The sequence below is a fragment of the Manis javanica genome, chromosome 2 (assembly GCF_040802235.1).
Source record: "Manis javanica isolate MJ-LG chromosome 2, MJ_LKY, whole genome shotgun sequence".
Lineage (NCBI taxonomy): Eukaryota > Metazoa > Chordata > Mammalia > Pholidota > Manidae > Manis > Manis javanica.
In genome coordinates this window covers 192,653,021-192,673,205 of record NC_133157.1, presented here as the reverse complement: position 1 = coordinate 192,673,205, position 20,185 = coordinate 192,653,021, and the positions used below count along the sequence as shown (strand labels likewise).

The 20,185-nt window shown below is 38.5% G+C and overlaps 1 long non-coding RNA gene across 1 annotated transcript; it reads left to right on the top strand.

The window, feature by feature from the left end:
- Nucleotides 1-9,561: 9,561 nt before the first annotated feature.
- LOC140845431 (uncharacterized) lies at nt 9,562-19,521 on the top strand. Its single transcript, XR_012124194.1, has 3 exons — nt 9,562-9,691; nt 10,811-10,875; nt 19,124-19,521. It is a non-coding gene; the product is annotated as an uncharacterized lncRNA (long non-coding RNA).
- Nucleotides 19,522-20,185: the final 664 nt, after the last annotated feature.

The window sequence follows — 20,185 nt, the reverse complement described above, 5'->3', positions numbered from 1 at the left end:
ATATCCCCCTTGCACTTGTTCTTCAGGATTTTACAGCCTGGAAAGCCCAGCTGTGAGGTTCCAGCCTCTGCTGAGAAATCAGCCAGGGCTTTGGGTCAGGATAGAATTTGGCAGAACTTCCAGATCTGCCACTTCTGGACCTTGTGACTTTGGGCAAGGCACTTAATGAATCTGTTTCCTGAGCTGTAGAAGTGAGTAATAATACCTGACAGCGTGTTGTACAAATTGAATAAATACTGAATGAACCACTCTGCAAGGCTGTAGTATCTCCAGCCTTAGATCTATTACCTGCCTTTCTTCTGCTCTGCTGGGTCAAAAGTGGGTTGACCCTGGGGACTGCATTCCCAGGCTCCCAGCTTCCAGCTGGAGTCAGCCAAGGGGTGACAATAGTTGGCAATTAGAGGTATGGGAGAAGGAGAAGCCAAGGTATTTCCCCCTTTGTCTTCTCTTGAAAGGGCAAGATCCCAGATTCTATTTCAGCCAATTGGGACCTGTATCCTATTTCAGCCAATCAGGACCTGGATCCTATTTCACCCAATCAGAGCTTAGTCCCTCTCTCCCCTCCAGTCAGCGAGAACACCCACCACCCCTGGACCCTGCCAACTGACCAAAGCCATGATTCATCACCCCCCAACTACCCCCAGGCCCAGCCAATCAGCCAGGGCCACGGCCATCATCCCCCTTCCCCCCACCAAACTGCCCTGGAAACCCATAAAACCTTTGTTCTGGGGAAAACGCACTCTTTTTCTCTGGCATCTTGCAACCGTTGGTGTAGATGGGAGATTGAGCTGGAGCTAGCTCGAATAAAGGCTCTTTGCTTTTGCGTCAGTGTTGGCTCCTTGGTGGTCTTCTGGGATTCGTGACTTTGGGTACAACACTCTGCCTTTGCTAATCGAACTGGCTGACCTATCTGGCCACAGTCTGTCTCCTTCATGCAGGTCTCCTTCATGTCTCCTCCATGCAGGTCAGCTTCTGCCATGTGACCCTCTCCCCTCGGACTTGGTAATACTATGTCCTCACTGTTCCTCTGGCCTAGGAGTAATAATCTTGGGTTCCTGAGTCAGCAATATCTGTGTAAATCCAGGGAGGAGAAATCCCTGGGCAAAATACCTAGCTGAAACCAAGGCCTGGACAGTAATTAAAGCAGTAAAACAGGTTTTCTTCAGGAACTATTGCAATAGGGGAAAAGAGCTCATTATAGTGAGGCAGAGCAGGGACATAGGACAAGCATCACGGTTAACTTTTCCTGCCTACGATGAAAAGATGCCAAGATATAAACAGTATAGTAAGAGCGGGATGGACTCCATCTGAAGGCCAAGATTTCATTTTAAAAACAGGGAGTTAGGAGGTGAGATTCCTAACATATTCTCTGGTAATCAGCGAACAACCTATCTTAAGGCAGGGCAAGCAGTCCTAACTGATATGTTCCCAGTGCTTGAGGGCAACCACAGTCTTGGAGAAGAACCACGCTCTTGGAGATCAATACATTCCTTGTGTAACCTTACCTTACCGAATTACCTAGAGGACTGACTGTGGACGGTGACATCATGTCTCTCACTGGAGGACCGCATGTCAAGCCTACTCACCACCCACCCCTGCCCTTTACCCCATTCTTGAAAGCCTTAAAAGTCAGAATCCTAAGACCTAAGTGCTCCTCCTCTCTGAGGCCACCCACACTCCCCTTTCTTTGAGTGTGTATTTTTGCCTTAAATAAAGACTTCTCACTGCTCAACTTACTGTGTTTTGTCTCTGTGCTCTTCCAGTGGTACCTGTCTTTGTTACTTTGCTATTTCATTCTATTTTCTATGCTTAAGCACAAGTCTTCTCTCTGTTCTACTTAAGATAAATAGGGAAGGCCTACTGAGATGTCTGATTTTGGCTTGCATGTTCCTATTGCTTGGGTGACCTGGCCAGGACTACAGCTGTACCATCATGCTCTTTAGTAGCCTTCCTGAAAATCTCCTTGCATTGTCCTTGGAAAGTTCTCAGAGTATAAACTCACTCTACCCTGTGACCCATGGCAGCCCCAAATCCTGAGGTGGTAGGGGCTTAGTTCCCATGCTGTGTAGATTCAAGTGTCCACTGGACCCCAGGTGACTCTGGTTTTAGGAGTTGGCAAGGGGTCTTCCCTAGGCTGAGCAGGAGTTCAGTGAGCTTCCCCTTCCTCCTTGTGTTCTTCCTTGCTCTCTGCTGCCTGCATGCCTGCTGTCATTCGCTTGCACTCTTGCTTTAATGAATTCCTTCCTTACCTACACTTGTCTGACCTGCTCAAGAATTCTTTCTCATTCAGAGTCAAGAACCCTCCCCAGCCCCAAGGTAGTTGAGGTTTCACCTAGTGCTCAGGAAGAGACCTCCCCAGATTCAGCTGCCCAATAATACAACCAGTTTAATTCCAAATGCTGCATGGTCAAGTTGGTATTTATAGCAAAGAAACAGGGTGGGGGTTGGTGGGTGGAAAAGTAGTAAGAAGCAGCTTCAGGGGTAGGAAGGGATTCTGTTAAATAGACCTAAAAGGCCTCTTGCTGAAGACAGGACAGGATGATCAGATATCAAGGATGGGGCTTGAGGAGTTTGATCAGGTACTGAGAATAGTGAGGGTGGTGGGATGGGTGGTCTCTCTAAACTGATTTAGCAAGATTCTTTTGCGACTAGGCAATGCATATGTGGCAAGAAAAGAAACTAAGGTCAAGGCCTAGAGAGCTTAGGGGAGCCTAACTAAAGTTTAATCAGGGAGAAAGTCTTTGCCAATATTCAGATAAATATGTTTCACTATCAATAGAAAGAACTAGTATGTGTGACTATTAGAAAGAATATGGTAGCATGTTAATAATACAGTTTCCAATTCCTGTTTGTTATACCTTTATTCTAAGCACCTGGGAACCAAGGAAAAAGAACCAGATGAGCAGAAACAGCAAAAACACCATTAATTTTAATATGTATTAGTGGTAGTAAATATCATGCCCATGAATGGGACATTCAAATTTCATCTAGCTGAATAATGACCAATACCTGTGGGCTTCATTCAAGACAACTATGCTGATGCAGAGGCTGAAGAACTAACAGAGTTTGTTTCCTTGTATTACTGTAGCAGGAGATGATATATAATCAAATAACACCCAGGTCCCCCTTTGGCTGATTATCCATCTTTACTCTGCTGGCAGGAGCATCATAGGAATTAGGAAGGTAACTGAACGCTTCGTTATCGTCCCCAAACCTTCCTTCACTTGTTAATAACACCAACAACTACTCCAGCCCACAAGAGCTGCTCAGATTCACGGCAGATCTTTCTCATTATCTGACTTCCACATCTAACCCACTTTCAGAGGCTTTTCTCTGAGTCCCCACAGCCATGATCTCAGACCGTGACGCCCTACTGACATTCTGGGCTGGATGATTCTGTGGGGGGCTGTCCTGTGCCCCACAGGTTCTCTGGCAGCATTCCTGGCCTCTACCCACTGGATGCCAGTATTGCTCCCCAAGTAGTATAATCAAAATGTCCCCAGATAAGGCCAAAAATGTCCTCTCAGAGACAAAACTGCCCATGGTTAAGAATCTGGAGACTATTGCAGTAGCCTTTTATACAAGACCTCTTTTGTCGTCCCATTGTTTATGTGATTGAGTGTCATCTCTTTGACACAGCATATGAGGAGTCTGACAGCATATAAAGCCTTTTGCAGACCAGCTCCTACCTCTCTGTGGCTTCATCCTGTGCTCTGATCACTCTGAAAAGTGGCCTCTAACAATCCTCCTGCCCTTCTGGCCTCAGCATTTTTGCAGAGGTGGTTCCTTCATTCAGGTGTTCGCCATGGTGTGCCTTTTGACAAACCCCTGCTCACCCCAAAATTCTCTGGTGAAATGTAACTCTGTTATCATTTCCTGATGACTCCAGGTGTAACTGTTAACTGTCTCCCTTAACTGAGCTCTGTAATTATTCTTAAATGACCCTTTGCCCAGGGGACATTTGACGGGGCACAAGCTGAGTTAAAACCTAAGATTCTTTCCTCGTAGTTTTGGACTTGGGGACAGAGCATAGCACATCATATCACTTTCTTCAGTGGCTGAGGCTGTACTCTATAAAACTTGGTAGTTTGGGTTACAAAGCTGATCTGCAAGGAGAGAAAAAGATGGCATGGATGTTTGGAAAGAGAAAAATATCTAGTCTTAATGAAATTCAAGACCCGAAACCCAGTATGGTGGTGAGATCCTCCAACTTATAATACCTTCTCCTTTTTCCTTTTGTTACCTTGAATTCTGCTGTTGGCATTTGCTTGCAAGTGTCCCATCTACGGCATTGGCAGGGCTACTCTGCCACAGGGAAAGAAAAAAGGATCTGGCAGTTCTTGGTCTTAAAACAAACAAGACCAGAATTAAAAACAGTGACCAAAGAAGATCCTTTCCTTGTCTTACCAGGCATATTCAGGCAGATGAGGAAATCTGAAAATTTACTTCAAATACTCATTCTTATAAAACCAGAAAAAAACATTTCCAATTCTCCACTTCTCAACATATGAAGTCTCAAATCAATCATGAAGGATTGTTTGAAATTTTAACATTTATCATGACTGGTTCTATCTTTCACTTTTTATCCATTTCTCAAAGTCTGGCTTATTTCCCCAAGTTGTGACAAAGATGTTTGAACAAAGAACACATATTTTCAAACCTCTTTCCATTTTTGCTGATGGTTTGACAACTATAAACTATCTTAATTACTTGCATTTTTGGCAAGGATAAACATGCATGTGTCAGGATGGGTGTATTTTCAATTTAAAAACCAAAGAAATAGGACATATGCTCAAAACAATTAAGACTAGTAAAGAGAAAGATAATACTGTGTACTTCTTGACACTGATCTGTGGGTTGCCAAATGAAACACTGGGTTAAAAACAATTTTTCAGGTAGTTATCTATCTACAGTTGGCTTTTATTATATAATATAACAAAGCTTTTTATTATATTATATAATAAAGCCTTTCTTTATTTACCAGATAGCAGGACTGCATATTGGTTAGATTTTATTCTCAAAGCCTAGTATAGTGCCTGTCTATTCATAGATGTTCAATAGGTGTTTGTCGAGTGAAGATAAATACCCCAGGCTTCTACCAGTTCTATTGCTTTGCCTATGTCAGGGTTATAGTCATTATCACTCTATTACTGAGACCAGTTCAGAAAACAGAAACTATATTAGATATTTCAAACAGAGGGAATTTAATACAAGGACATAGCTACACAAAAGATGGAAGGTAAAAGCATAGCATGGAGATTCAAAATTAAGCCAGAGTAGTATCTCCAGGAAGAAGCCCCCCTACCATTGTCCCCTAGTGCTGAGGATGATGAGTACAGCTGGGGTTACCTTGCAGGCAGAGCAGAGGCCATGAGGAGCTGATGACCAAGTCTTGGAAGAGGGACACTGCCCAGTGCAATTGCCACTTCGCCTAGCAGCCAATTCTGATGGTGCCAAAGCAGCTGGAAATGAGAGCAACTGCTACCACTGAAGTAATGCTGACAGGCACCAAAGTCCTTCTCCATTTGGCCCTCCTTCCAGTCTCCCTATAGCACAGTGTTTCTCAACTGGGGGTGATTTTGCTCCCCAAGAGACATTGGCATTTTTGACTGTCACACTAGGGTGGGAATGCTACTGGCAATCTAGTGGCAGAGACCAGGCATCCTGCTAAGTGCCCTACGATGAAGAGTTCCCTTTTTCTGCCCAAGTAGTGGGAGCCCCCCACAAAAAAAGAACCACCCAGCTCAGGAGAGTGACATCAGCATGATGGTGACATAGGTTGTTCCTGACTTTTCTTTCCTCACAAGTGAAACAACATGGACAAGACAACCCTGAGAAAATCTTAAAACACAGAGGAGAGGCTGAAGCATCCCCTGCATCACAGAGACCAAGACAGACTCTATTAGAAGGATCCGGGGAGCTTCAGCACATGCTCTCCCCAGGCCTGAGCAGTGCTACCTGAGGGGCCTCCCTGAGCCTCTGGCTCCCCCGGTGGGTGGAGAGAATCCAGCCCCCCAGCAGTGCAGTGAACTCCGCTCTGGTCTCACCTCACAGGGACTGTGGGGAGTATGGAAGACTTGACCCCTGGGAATCCGAGTGTGATGGAGAAAGCAAGAAGGGTATGCAACAACCAGCCCTCAGATCTTGCAAGACCAAGTTCTTACCTGCAGTTTCCAAGTTGTAGTTCCAGCAAGGTTTATTTATATGTAGAGCTAAGAGGGTGGTACAGTCTGACCAGGTAACTTGGTAGGTGAAGATCAGCTTGATCTGCATCTCAAAGTAATGAGCCCTGCAGGTCCTGGAGCCTGGTCTGCTCCTGCCCAGGAGCTGAGTCACAGGCCGAGACCCACTGCTGGGTGTAGCTCCTGGCCCCACCTGGCCAAAAAGCCTGCTAAGAACACCTGGAAGCTGTGTAGCTCAGCAATACTCAAGTAGTGAAACAGCAGGCAGAGTCAACCAGCTCCAGAGCAGTCAGTGGCTCCAGGAAGGTGCACTCCCAAACTCATTTTACAAAGCCAGAAAATGACACTATAAGAAAAGAAAACTATAGGTCAATATCCCTGATGAATATATATGCAAAAATTCTCAATAAAATGCTAACTAACTGAATTCAGCAGCACATTAAAAGGATCATTCACCATAATCAAGTGGGATTGATCCCTGGGATGCAAAGATGGTTCAACACATGCCAGTCAATAAATGTGATACATTACATTAATAAAATGAAACAAAAAAACCCATATGGTCAGCTCAATAGATGCAGAAAAAGCATTTAACAAAATTCAATATCTATGCATGATAAAAAAAAACTCCCAACAAATTAGATATGGAAAGAATGTACCTCAACATAACAAAGGCCATATGTGACAAGTTCACAGCTAGTATCATACTCAATAGTGACAGGTTGAAAGCTTTTCCTCCAAGATTAGGAAAAAGACAAGGGTGCCCATTCTCACTACTCCTGTTTAACATAGTACTGGAAGTCCTAGCCAGGGAAATCAGGTAAGAAAAATAAGTAAAATTATCAGAATTGGAAAAGAAGTAAAATTACCTCTATTTGCAGATGGCATGATTCTCCATACATAGAAAATCCTAAAGACTCCACTAAAAAGACTACTAATCAACAAATTCAGTAAAGTTGCAGGATATAAAATTAACATACAAAAGTAAATATTATTTCTATACACTAGCAGTAAATTATCTGACAAATAAATAAAATGATCTCATTTATAATGGCATCAAAACCAATAAAATACTTAGGAATAAATTTAACCCAGGAGGTAAAAGATCTCCACATAAAAAACTGTAAGACATTGGTAAAAGAAGTCAAAGAAGACACAAATAAATGGAAAGATAACCCATGTTCATGAATTGGAAGAAGTAATATTGTTAAAATCTCTATATTACTGAAAATCATTTCTAGAATCAATGCAAAACCTGTCAAGATTCCAAGGGCATTTTTTAAAGACAGAGAAAAGGTAATCCTAAAATTTATACAGAACCACAAAAGACCAGGCCTGAATAGCCAAAGCAGTCCTGAGAAAGAGAAACAAAGCAGGAGGCATCACACTTCCTTATTTCAAGCTCCTTTATAAAGTTATTGTAATTAAACTCCTATAGTACTGGCATAAAATCTGACACACAGACCCATGGAACAGAATCAAGAGCCCAGAAATAAATCCATGTATAAATGGTCAAATAATGTTTGACAAGGGAGCCAAGAATACTCAGACAGTCTCCTCAATAAATGGTGCTGGGAAATTGGATACTGATAAGTAAAAGAATGAAACTAGACCCCTACCTTATACCACTTATAAAAATTAACTCAAAATGAATTAAAGACTTAAATGTAAGACTGACAACCATTAAACTTATAGAAGAGAACATAGGAAAAAAAAACCCTTGACATGGGACTTGTCAGTGATTTTTTGGATGTGTGATTTATTCAAAAGCAACAAAATTGAAAACAAACAGTGGAACTGTCAAACTAAGAAGGTTTTGCCTAACAAAATAAATAATCAACAAAATGAAATGAAGACATACGGAATGGGAAGGAATAAGGGGTTAATATGCAAAATATAGAAAGAACTTAAACAACTAAATAGGAAAAAGACAAATAATTCAATTTAAAAATGGGCAAAGGACCTGAATATATTTGTCCAAAGAAGATATAGGAATTTCTAATGGGCACATGAAAAGGTATTCAACATCACTAATGATCAGAAATGGTTAATTACATGAACCACAATGAGATATCACTTCACTCTTAGAGTGGCTATTGTAAAAAAAGATGAGATAACAAATGTTGGTGAGGATGTGGAGAAAGGGGAACCCTCCTACACTGTTGGTGGGATTGTAAACTGGTACATCCCCTATGAAACATGGTATGGAGGTTCCTCAAAAAACTGAATATAGAACCACCATATGATCCAGCAATTGCATATCTGGGAATACGTCCACAGGAAATGAAAACACCATGTGAGGAGTAGATGTCTCCCCCATGTTCACAGCTGCATTGTTTCCAGCAGCCAAGATATGAAAGCAACCTAAGTGTCCACTGAGGGACCAAGGATGAAGAAGTTGTGATTTATGTACATAGACAATGGAGTACTATTCAGCCAGAAAAGAAGGAATTTGTGCCATTTGTGACAACAGGGATAAAACTTGAGAGCATTATACTAAGTGAAATAAGTCAGCCAGAAAAGACAAATACTGTATGCTCTCACTTACATGTGCTATCTAAGCACAACAAGCAACAAGCACAAAGCTCATAGAACAAAGAGATTGGATTTGTTGTTAGCAGAGGTGGAGGGAGTGGAGGTGGTGGGAGGGGGAATTTAATAAAGGTGGTCAAAGGTATAAACTTCCAGTTATAAGATAAATAAACATAGGGATGTAATTCACAACATGTACAACATGAAGAGTAGAGCTAACATCGCTGTACAGTATATTTGAAAATCGTTAAGTCAGAAGATCCTAAGAGTTCTAATCACAAGCAAAAAACCATTTTTTTCTTTTCTTGTTTTTGGTATCTGTATGAGATGGTGGATGTTAATTAAAGATTTATAGTGGTAATCATTTTACAATATATGTAAGTCAAATCATTATACTATATACAATAAACAGGGCAATAAAACTGGAAAAAAATTATCCAGCCTAAAATATCAATAGTGCTGAGGCTCAGAAACCTTGCTTTTAGCATTACATAAATGAAGGCAGATGGCAAACAGTTTGGAAGTGCAGTTCGCAGGGCCCTAGCCCACAATATCAGAGAGGAGCATAAAAGGGGATATTTGGAACTCAGAGACAATAAACGAATGACTGGTATAATCATATATCTGGGAAGATCTCATTCTTAGATACAGAGAGGGAGTCAGTCAAATGAAACAAGTAGGGAGAGAAGAAATGTAACTAATTTTCAAAAGTAAATAAAAGTGGTTTGAGATTTTTCCAGTATTAGGTTACATGGCATACTGTTTAAAATATGAAGGATATGTTTGTTATGATCTGATAAAATATGAAGGATATGTTTGTTATGATCTGATTTGAAATACAGGTTAAGTGGCATACATGAAATTCACTTTGAATCCTTGTGGGAGCACCTCAAAATGAAAAGCAGATGTCCTCTATAAATCTACATCTGCGGTACAAAGAGCAGCCATTGTCATTGCTGATCTGGAGAGATGATCAGGTAACACCTGGGTTAACAGTCTAAAAATATTATATGCCATAGCTAAAGAGTTCTGTGAATCTCTTATTCTTGTTTTATCTGGTTACTAGGGCTGTGTGATAAACTCCGCCAAATGTCGTGGCTTAAAACAAGGACCATTTTATGATTCTCATGGATTGTATGAGTCAGAACTTTAGTCAGGACCCTGTGCAAATGGCTTGATACCCATCCACAATGTGTGAGAAGACTCCATAGCTGGGGGCTGACATCATGAAGAGGCTCCTTTTCCCACATCTGTGGCTTCTAGGCTGGGTTGATAGAAAACTAGGGCGGCTGACCAGAGCACCCCCATGTGGCTTCCCCATGTGACCTGGCTTCCTTGGAACATGGCAGTTTCAGGGTGGTCAGACTTCTTAAACAGTAGCACAAAGCTCCCAGCTCAAGGGTGCCTGTGAACCCAGAAGCTGTAGCACTGTTATGACTCAGCCCTTTAGCCACACAATGCCACATCCACCGTATTCTGTTGGTTGAATCAGTTACGAGCTGGCCCTGATTCAAGGGGTGGGTGACTCTGCCTCTAGGTGGGGAACAGGGTGTCAAAGTCACATTAAACAGAGCATATGTAATGATGGATATTATTGCCTCTATTTGGGAGAAAAACATACTCAAAATAAGTGTTTTGAAAGAGGAGTCTTACATTTTCCTTTCTTCACCGGAAGAGGAAAAGCTGGTTATACTGAGAAGTGTCCTGAATCCCCAGTACTGTGATCAAATTCTAGATCCACACCTCCAATTCTAGGTGTATAACCTTGGACAGCTTATTTCATATTTTTGGTTGCAGTATTTTTTTAAATCTGGGAAACAGATGATACTTAAAGCTCCTAGAAAATGCAGGACTCTTTGATCTTAATGAACTCAACTGGGGAAAAGATCACATGATTAATGAGTGTCCACTGTGTATGTGACTTAAGTAAGAAAGAGCAGAGCTTTCTAGGAAAAGCAAAAGAGAAACCATAAGAAAAAAACAAAAAACAATGGGGATCAAGTGGGATGAAGAAATGTTTTAGTGTATAGTTATTACATTTTTATTGCTAAAAAGAGCATCGGACATTTATTAATCTAATCTCTATCACTTTATAGTAAGAAAACACCCAGAGAAATGAAGTGAATAAAGGAAGAAAATTTCTTTCTTAGAGAACTGACAGGTAAAAGATTTGAAAGATTTTTATATTCATTTCAGATGTTAATTTTTATACTTGCTATGAGAAAAACAAATCTGAAGAGATTTAACAATCCTTTTGAATGAGTTAAATTTGTAGAAATGTATGTTAATTTTTTTGTCTTGGTCTCTTTGGGACTATGGGAGGTGTGTGAAGGGGATCTGTTAAAAATACAGGGTTAAATCCAATCTAAGGAGAGACCCTGGGTCATCCTGAAGCATGGACAGATGGGTATTGTTTGGGGTTTCCATGCAACTCAGATTGGTGGGTTCTCTCTGAGTGTGTGTGTGGAAGGAAAGGGCTTGCTCAACCTCACTAACAAAGCACCTCTACCAAGGAGCTGGGCCTGGCTATGGGGAAGACACTTTCTTTAGGTCCTGAGCTATAGTAGAAAACCATCACACAGACCTGAAGGAGTCCTGGACTAAGGAGCAGCATGCAGGACTTCAGTCTTGGTTCTTCAACACATTGGGTAAAGCACACAATCCCTCTCTTGGCCTTTCATTTCCTGTTTGGAACTGAAACGTGGTTTATTTTTCATGATCTCCTGGGGAGTCTAGTCCATTCATTGGTGATTCGTTAAATGCTTGTTAACTGATTAAAGCTTTCACTTGAGAGGGACACGTGAAAAAGCATCTTTCAGTTGGAAAGGCATGAGCAACATCTAAACATCAAGCTTTGCAATAATGGTGAGTATGTTTCTCTAGATCACAGCAACAATAACATCTCCCGTCCTCTGCTAGTTCCCAGGAAGTCTTCTGCGCAGGCTCATATGTTCTCCTTAGTGAGGTTCTCCTGCTCACCAATGACGTCTTTAGCTGCTTGAGCTTCAGGCAATAGACAGACTCCTTGGGTTACCAATCAGTAACACTTCTACGTTGGATGTTAATACCCTTCTTCTCTTTAGTTCTTGGAGGTGACATAAGGAGCTCTTGGCCCACAGGCTGCCACTCCTGAAGTGGCTGACTTCATTCTGATCTCCTTTCATTATCATTTGTGTTCAGCATCATTTCTCTATTCCCATGGTCGTCTTGATGAAGTGGAAAAAGTAATTCCTCTTCCATAGGCTCCAGATCAAATTCCCTGAGCGGAAAAAACTAGGACAAAGGGCAATCAGATAAGTATGTGCTTGTTTGCACTAAAAACTAACTTCTCACTCTGCTTATGGTGAAGGTGACACTCCTCCACCTCCAACAACCCCTGTAACCCATCTATCCCCCCAGGAGTGGAGCTGGGACTCACTGCATCATCGCAGGTCATCCAAGACAAACCCCCATAAATCCTCCTTTTCTTCACTTTCAACTGTTTATATAACTGATCTGGCTGAGAATTCAGACAGTGGGATGTGTATGAATACGTGATATAGCTTTGGTAATTCTCATCTACTTTATTTCTGTCTTGGTTTAAACCAGAAATTTTATTTGATTAGAATAGCTATTCCTAACAGTTTTAAAAAGGGTTCATAGAAAAATGTAAAAATAAAAATATAAGATACATATAAAAACAGACTGAAATTAATGAAATTTTCTTGTTGAAAATGTAAAAAGCCAAACTTATAAAAGTTAAGTAGGCAGTGACTTAAGTCATATTGCCCATTTCTTCTGCATCTACTTGTTTACTTTTTACTATAAACCAGTAGTAATGTATAGGCTTTTTTAAAGGACAGATAATGGGAAAGAGTATATGTATGGCCTTTATCTAACGCATTCCTTTAGTCTTTATATTTGAAAAAGGATTTCCAAAGCTTTGGCATTTACTGAAACACTAAGGTAGTATGAAGCAATAGAGCAATGCCAGTGGGAAACAAAATACAAAATAGCAACTATGCATAATTGGGAATGCCTATTCCCATTTATTAGAGGGAAACTATTATGTATGTTGGATTGATATTAAGTAATGATAGATAAGGGATTAAATGTTGCCAGAAGAAAAATTACACATTCCTTGTCTAAAATATAAATTATTTCAATTTTAATAGTTTTCCTTTTCATAGTTTCATTGGATGGAAAATTATATGTAAAACAACTTAAATATTTTAAAAGCTGGACCAGAAAATTAGTTTTCCAATAAAATCTTATACCCACTTTAATCTATCTCCTCATGTCATTCCTTTCTTACCAAGTAAATCTTCCAAAAGAAATAGAGAATTACTGCTATTTCTACTTTCTTGTTTTTCATTTTACTCTTCTTACACTGCTACCTGGCTTCTTTCTTCAACCTACTACAAAGCCCTTACTAAGATGGCTAGTTACATTCTAATTACCAATCCAGTAGTAATTTAGTCTTCATGATATTTTTAAAGTGACTTCTTTCTCTTTATTTACTTTTAAAATTTGTATTTATATTTTTCAGCCTTATGGGAGGTAAAATAGACAAATAGAATTTAAAGATATTTAATGAGTACAACATGATGATTTTGATACATGTTACATGTTCATTCATCATTGTCACATTTAACTTTTTGGGTAGGGGTGAGAATATTTAAGTTCTGCTTTCTTAGAAAATTTCAATTTTACAACTATCATCACCATGTTATACATTAGATTCTCAGATTCAAAAATTTGTGTCCTTTTACCAACCTCTCCTTAATTCCCCTACCTCCTAGACTTGGCAATCACTTTTCTACTCTCTGTTTTTATGAGTCTGACTTTTTAAAAATTTCACATGTAAGTGAATCCATGCTGCTTTTATCTTTCTCTTGTCATATTGCCCATTTCTTCTGCATCTACTTGTTTAAGATATGACTTAAGCCAAATAAGTATGGCTTATTTCCCTTAGCATAATCTACTCAGGGTCGATCTCCAGCACAAAAAGCAGTATTCCTTCTCTGGCTGAATAATTACACACACACACACACACACACACACACACACGCATGCACACACATACCCCACATCTTCTTTATCTGTTCATCCATTGATGGCACTTCGGTTGTTTCTGTATCTTGGCTATTGTAAATAATGCTGCGAGGAACATGAGACTGAAAATATCCCTTCAATATAATATTATAATTTCCTTTAGGTATGTATGCAAAAGTGTAATTGCTGGATTATATGGTAATTCCATTTTCAATTTTTTGAGGAACTTCATACTGTTTTCCATAGTGGCTGTACCAATTTCATCCCCATCAACAATGCACAAGGATTTCCTTTTCTTCACGATGTCACCAAAACTTGCTGTCTCTTTGTCTTTTTGAAGACAGCCATGCTAACAGGTGTGAGGTGAGATCACATTATGGTTTGGGTTTGCACTTCCCTGATTAATGATGTTGAGGACCTTTCCGTGTACTTACTGGAAATTTGTATGTCTTCTTTGGAAAATGTATATTCAGGTCCTCTGCCCATTTTTTAATCAGTTTTTTGTTTTTTGTTTTTTTCTGGTACTGATTTGTGTGAATTTTATGTGTCTTGGATAGTAATCCCTTATCTGATATGTGATTAGCAAATATTTTCTCCCATTTAGCAAGTTACCTTTTCATTTTGTTGATGGTTTCCTTTGCTGTGCAGACCTTTTCAGTTTGATATAGTCCCATTTGTTTATTTTTGCTTTTGTTGCCTTTGCTTTTGATGCCAACTCCAAAAAAATCATCTCCAAGAGCCATGTCAATAAGCTTAACATCTGCATTTTCTTATTAGAGTTTTACAGTTTCAGGACTTAAATGTAAATCGTTGACACATTTTCAGTTGATTTTTTGTATAAGATGGGGGTTTAGTTTCATTCTTTTGCATGTGGCTGTCCAGTTTTCCCAAACCATTTATTGAAGAAACTATCCTTTCCCCATTGTATATTCTTGGCTCTTTTATTGTGAATTAATTAACCATATATGCATACGTTTATTTCTAGGCTTTCTGTTTTATTGACCTATGTCTGTTTTCATGCCAATACCACGCTGTTTTGATTACTATAGTTTTATAATATAGTTTGAAATCAGGAAGTGTGGTGTCTCCAGCTTTGTTTTTTATCAGGGTTATTTTGATTATTTGGGGCCTTTTGTGGTTACATACAAATTTGAGGATTGTTTGTTCCACTTCTGTGAAAAACACCATTGGCATTTTGATAGGGATTGCTCTGAATCTGTAGGTTGCTTTGAATAGAATGGAAATTTTAACAACATTAATTCTTCTAATCCGTGAGCACAGAATATCTTTCCATTTATTTGTATATTCTTCAATTCCTGTCATTAATGTCCTATAGTTTACATTATGAAAATCTTTCACCTATCTGGTTAAATTTATTCCTAATTATTTTATTCTTTTTAATGCAATTGTAAATGGAATTGTCTTATTAATTTCTCTTCTTGATAGTTCATTATTGCTGTACAGAAAAGCAACAGAATTGTGTATATTGATTTTGTATCCTGCAAGCTCTGAATTTGTTAGTTAGTTCTAAGTTTTTTGGTGGAGTCTTTAGGATTTTCTGTAAAATATATCATCTGTAAATAGAGACACTTTTACTTCTTTATTTCCAGTTTGGATGTCTTTCACTTCTTTTTTCTTGCCTGATGGTTCCAGGTAGGATTTCTAGTACTATGCTGGATAAAAGTGGGTAGAATGGGCATCCTTGTCTTCTTCCTGATCTTAGAGGAAAAGCTTTCAACTTTTACCATTGAGTATGATGTTAGCTGTGGGCTGTCATATATGATATTTGTTATGTTGAAGTATATTCTATTTTGTTTGAATGTCTCTACCTAATTTGTTGAGAGTTCTTATCATGAAAGGATGGGTTTTGTCAAATGAATCTTCTGCACCTACTGACATGATATAATTTTTGTCCTTCATTTTGTTAATGTGTGGTATCACATTGATTTATTTGTGGATGTTGAACCATCCTTGCATCCCTGGAGTAAATCCCACTTGATCATGGTGCATGAACTTTTTTAATGTACTGCTGAATTTGGTTTACTAATATTTCATTGAGGGTTTTGGCATCTGTTATTCAGAGATATTGGCCTATAGTTTTTTTATAGTGTCCTTGTCTGGTTTTGGTATAATGGTGTTACTGGCCTTGATAAATGAGTTTGAAAGTCTTGTCTCCTCCTCCTCTGATTTTTGGAAGACTTTGAGAAAGATTGGTATTAACTCTTCTTTAAATATCTGATAGAAGTCACCAGTGAGACCCTCTGGTCCTGGTATTTTGTTTGTTGGGAAGTTTCCATTACTGATTCAATGTCCTTACTAGTAATTGGACTGTTCATATATTCTATTTCTTAATCATTTGATCTTATTAGGTTGTGTGTTTCTAGGAATGTATCCATTTCTTCCAGGTTGCCCAATTTGTTGTGTATAATTGTTCATATTAGTCTCTTTTGATCCTCTGTATTTGTGTGGTGTCAGAAAGTTTCTTCTTTCATTTATAATCTTACTTATTTGAGTCCTCTCTTTTTCTTGTTAAATCTAGCTAAAAGTTTATCTGTTTTATCTTTTTAAAAAACAGGTCTTAGTTTCATTATTTTATTCTATTGTCTTTTTCAGTCTCTATTTCATTCATTTCTGCTCTGATCTTTGTTACTTCCTTCCTTCTAACTTTGGTCTTAGTGTGCTCTAATTCTAGTTCCTTGAGGTATACAGTTAGGTTGTTTATTTAAGATCTTTCTTTTTTCTTAATGTAGGCATTTATCACTATAAACTTCCCTCTTAAACTGTTTTTGCTGTCCGTAATCTTTGGTATGTTTTATTTCCATTTTCAGTGGTCCCAAGATATTTTTTGATTTCTCATTTGATTTCACCATGATAGTTGATACTGTTCAAAACTCACTCTGTCATGAGGCCCAAACCAGGTATTGGCAAGAGGCATTCCTTTCTGGAGGCTCTGGGAATGAATTCTCTTGTAACTTCATTCACATTATCAAAATTCAGTTTTAAGTAATTTAATTATAACACTGAGGTCCCTGTTTCTTTGCTTGCTATAACCTTGGGTCCTTGCTGGCTGTTGACTTAGGTCATTCCCAGTTTCTAAAGCCATTCACATTCCTTGGCTTGTAGTTTTCTTTCTCCATCTTCAAAGCTGATTGAAACCTCTCCCATTTCAGATCTTCTGACCTTTTCTGACTCTTCTCTTCTGCATCTTCCTCATATAATTTTATACGTTAAGTAGGTGCAACTTATTTTTTATAAATTATACATACCTCAAAAAAGTTATTTTAAAATATATCCCTGTAGAGGCTTACAAAATTGTGAAACAAAATATAATATGATATTTGAGGAACAAAATATTAACACAAAATAAACCAATACAAAATTCTGTAACTTGAAAAATGTCTATGGAGTTAAAATTTTCAGTTGTCTTATTTATGGTTAATTTTTTTTTTTTTTAATTTGCTGCTGTTGAAATAACTTTGTTATGAAGGATTTTGGGGGGTGAGAAAATGTTTTGTATCATGACTGTGGTAGTGGACTTAAAAGTCTACACCTTGTCAAAACCTAAAAACTGTACAAAGAGTAAATTTCATTATATGTAAACCAAAAAGAAAAAAGAAAAATCCCAAAATACTAAATGCCCCCCCAGAATGTGAGAGGAACTCAAAAGAAAATATGAGCTATAACAAACAAACCTAACTGAATTACAAGTTAACATAACCATACTGAGAGAGGTGGAAAGTAAATAACTAATCTATGTTGCTTTGCAAAACAGAATTTTGACTGGATAAAGACAAAAAGAATTATATGCAAATCCAGTATTTTAGTTAGCAAATATTTCTCAAAGTATGGATGGGCAATTTAAAAACTACTTTATGTATATAATGAGGGTCAGTAAATAAGTAAATATATTTTAGATGATGAGAACCAGATTTCCCACCATTGGAGAAAGAAGCTTCAAATAAGGAAAAAAGGAGGGCTAGAATAAATACTTTGAGACATTGGTGTGAGCTCATTGTTTTTTAATGTATGTATTCAAATAGATACAGAAATAACCGTTCTGTATGTATCCATGGGTTAGTGTGTGTGTGTGTGTGTGTGTGTGTGTGTGTGTGTGTGTGTGTGAACTAAGCTCTGTCCACTGAGAGGGCCTAGAACCAACAGCACCCTAATAATAATGATTATGCTTAGCAAGCACCCAAATCTTGGGTTCTATATGTCATTCTCCACAATAAGGAACCAGAGCTTCTGGAAGAAATGCTTGATTTCAGGACTGAGACATGGAAAATGCAAGACGAGCATGGAGCATCTTATGGTGCTAGAAAGTAAGGAAATACGAGGTTGAAGGAGGGTCATGTTGAGAAACACAGGAGCTAGTCTAAAAGAGCTTTCTATGGCTAGATCTTACAATTGGAACATAACCCAAATAGTAAAATTAGATTATAATTCAAAGAATAAAAAAATGAGCTCATACTAACATAAAAACATTATTCAATAAATAATAAATAAATGAGGGGAAAGAAACAGCTCTTCCCTACACAAGAATTTAATCAATAAATGTTGAGTAAATAAGAAGAATAGGAAATCATCATGAGAACACAACAGTAGTAACTGTTACAGTCAAGAACCATCAATCAGCACTAAAATTTGTGGTCTAATGTTTGAGGCGAGGCAGAATATTTGCACAGTCTCAAAGTAACCCTCCCCCCATATTAATCACAAAGGGAGAAATAAAGGCACACCTGTTCTGTGGTATTCTTGCCAAAAATGTACAGCCTCAGTCTAATCATGACAGAACATCAGAAAAATTTAAGGGATAAAATACAGAATAATTAACCAGTGCTCTTCAAAAGAGTCAAAATCATAATAAGGAAAGGCTGAGGAACTACCATAGATTTTACAGTTGTGTACAGTTACAGTTACCCAGCTGGAATTTATTCAGTGTTGACAAATCCACTATCATATCAGATTTCAATATATCTCTTTCCATAATTGACAGATTAAAAAAATTAAGATTGCTTGCTGGAGCATTTTTATACTAGCTGCTTTAACATCATTTTTCAGATAATTTCAACACAATTTCAATCTGTGTTATATCAGCATTAACATCTATTGATTATCGTTTTCCAAAGTGAGGTAGTAGAGAGTAGAACTATTTTGCAGGTGGGATCAGCAAGTCTTGATGGTTTTATTTGCATTTCCTTAGAGGTATGTATGGAACAAGGATGGAGAGGGTGACAAATAAGGTGGTAGGCAGCCTCAACAAATTTCCAAGACCTCTGGCTTGGATGATTGGATAAATTTTGGTAGCATTTATTGAAATTGGATGTGCAAGAGAAAGATAGAAGATGATTTTTTTGTTTGTTTTGTTTTTGCAGAAGTTAAGATGTCCATGGGACTAGAGATATCCAACAGGAAATTGAGTATTCAAGTGTGAGCTCACAGAAAGGTGGATCTAGAAATACAATTTGTGCATTGTTACTGCATAAGCGGGGAGTAGAAAGTTTCAAGAAAGGAGAAATCCACATGAACAGAAGAAGCAAAATATCCTATTAAGATAATGACCAAAAACTCCATTGGTCACTGGTGATATTTACTAGTTTCTGTGTGTTGGTGAGGAAGATCAGTGGATTATCGAATGAAAAGGAAACAAGGACATGGAGTTACCAAGTAGGGTTTACTGTTTCTTGAATCTTGGCTTAAGAGGGGAGGAATAAATGAAGTATATGGTGAAGAAGCATATGGAAGAAAAACATGTGATTCCTAGAATTTGTCAAAACACACTTTTCCAAATCATTTGTATTTGTTTCATCTGACTAGAGCTTCAGCTTGGAAAATGGGAATGGACTGTGAATATTTTTGCAACTGAAGTCCAAGTAACACAAAGCCACAAATAGATCTCTGAGATGCTTAAATTCCCTGAGCTGCTGCTAGAAAACAAAAATCCTCTATTAATTTTGATCTGCTGTTGCCATGCAAATGGAGCCAGAGGTAGCTAAGGCTTTATAAATTAAAAGTAATCCCTTGAATCTCTTCTTGCACACACTGCAGGACGTGGGTACAAACTGCTTTGCTGTCTGAGCTCATTAATCAAATGTGGGCTGCTTCCCTCACCTCCTGCCATGTTCCTGGTAATCATCACATGCTTAGAACACTAAATTGACCTACTACTAAGCAAAGATTTCCTTTCCCCCACCACCTGTTAATAACAGCAACTGCATATTATGAATGTTTTCCTTCTTTCTTTCTACTGCTGGTTCTCAGTGTTGCTTACAGTGTGGGTTCAGCTAGTTTCCTGAGCCTTTCTAGGGGGAAGCTGATTTGCTAAGAATACTCAGCACAACCCCAAATTGGCAAGAAACTGTTTTCCAACACAGAGAATTCTTTTGTGCTGTAATTTTTCTGGTTTTAGAGAAGCTACAGCAGCATCATTGGACAAT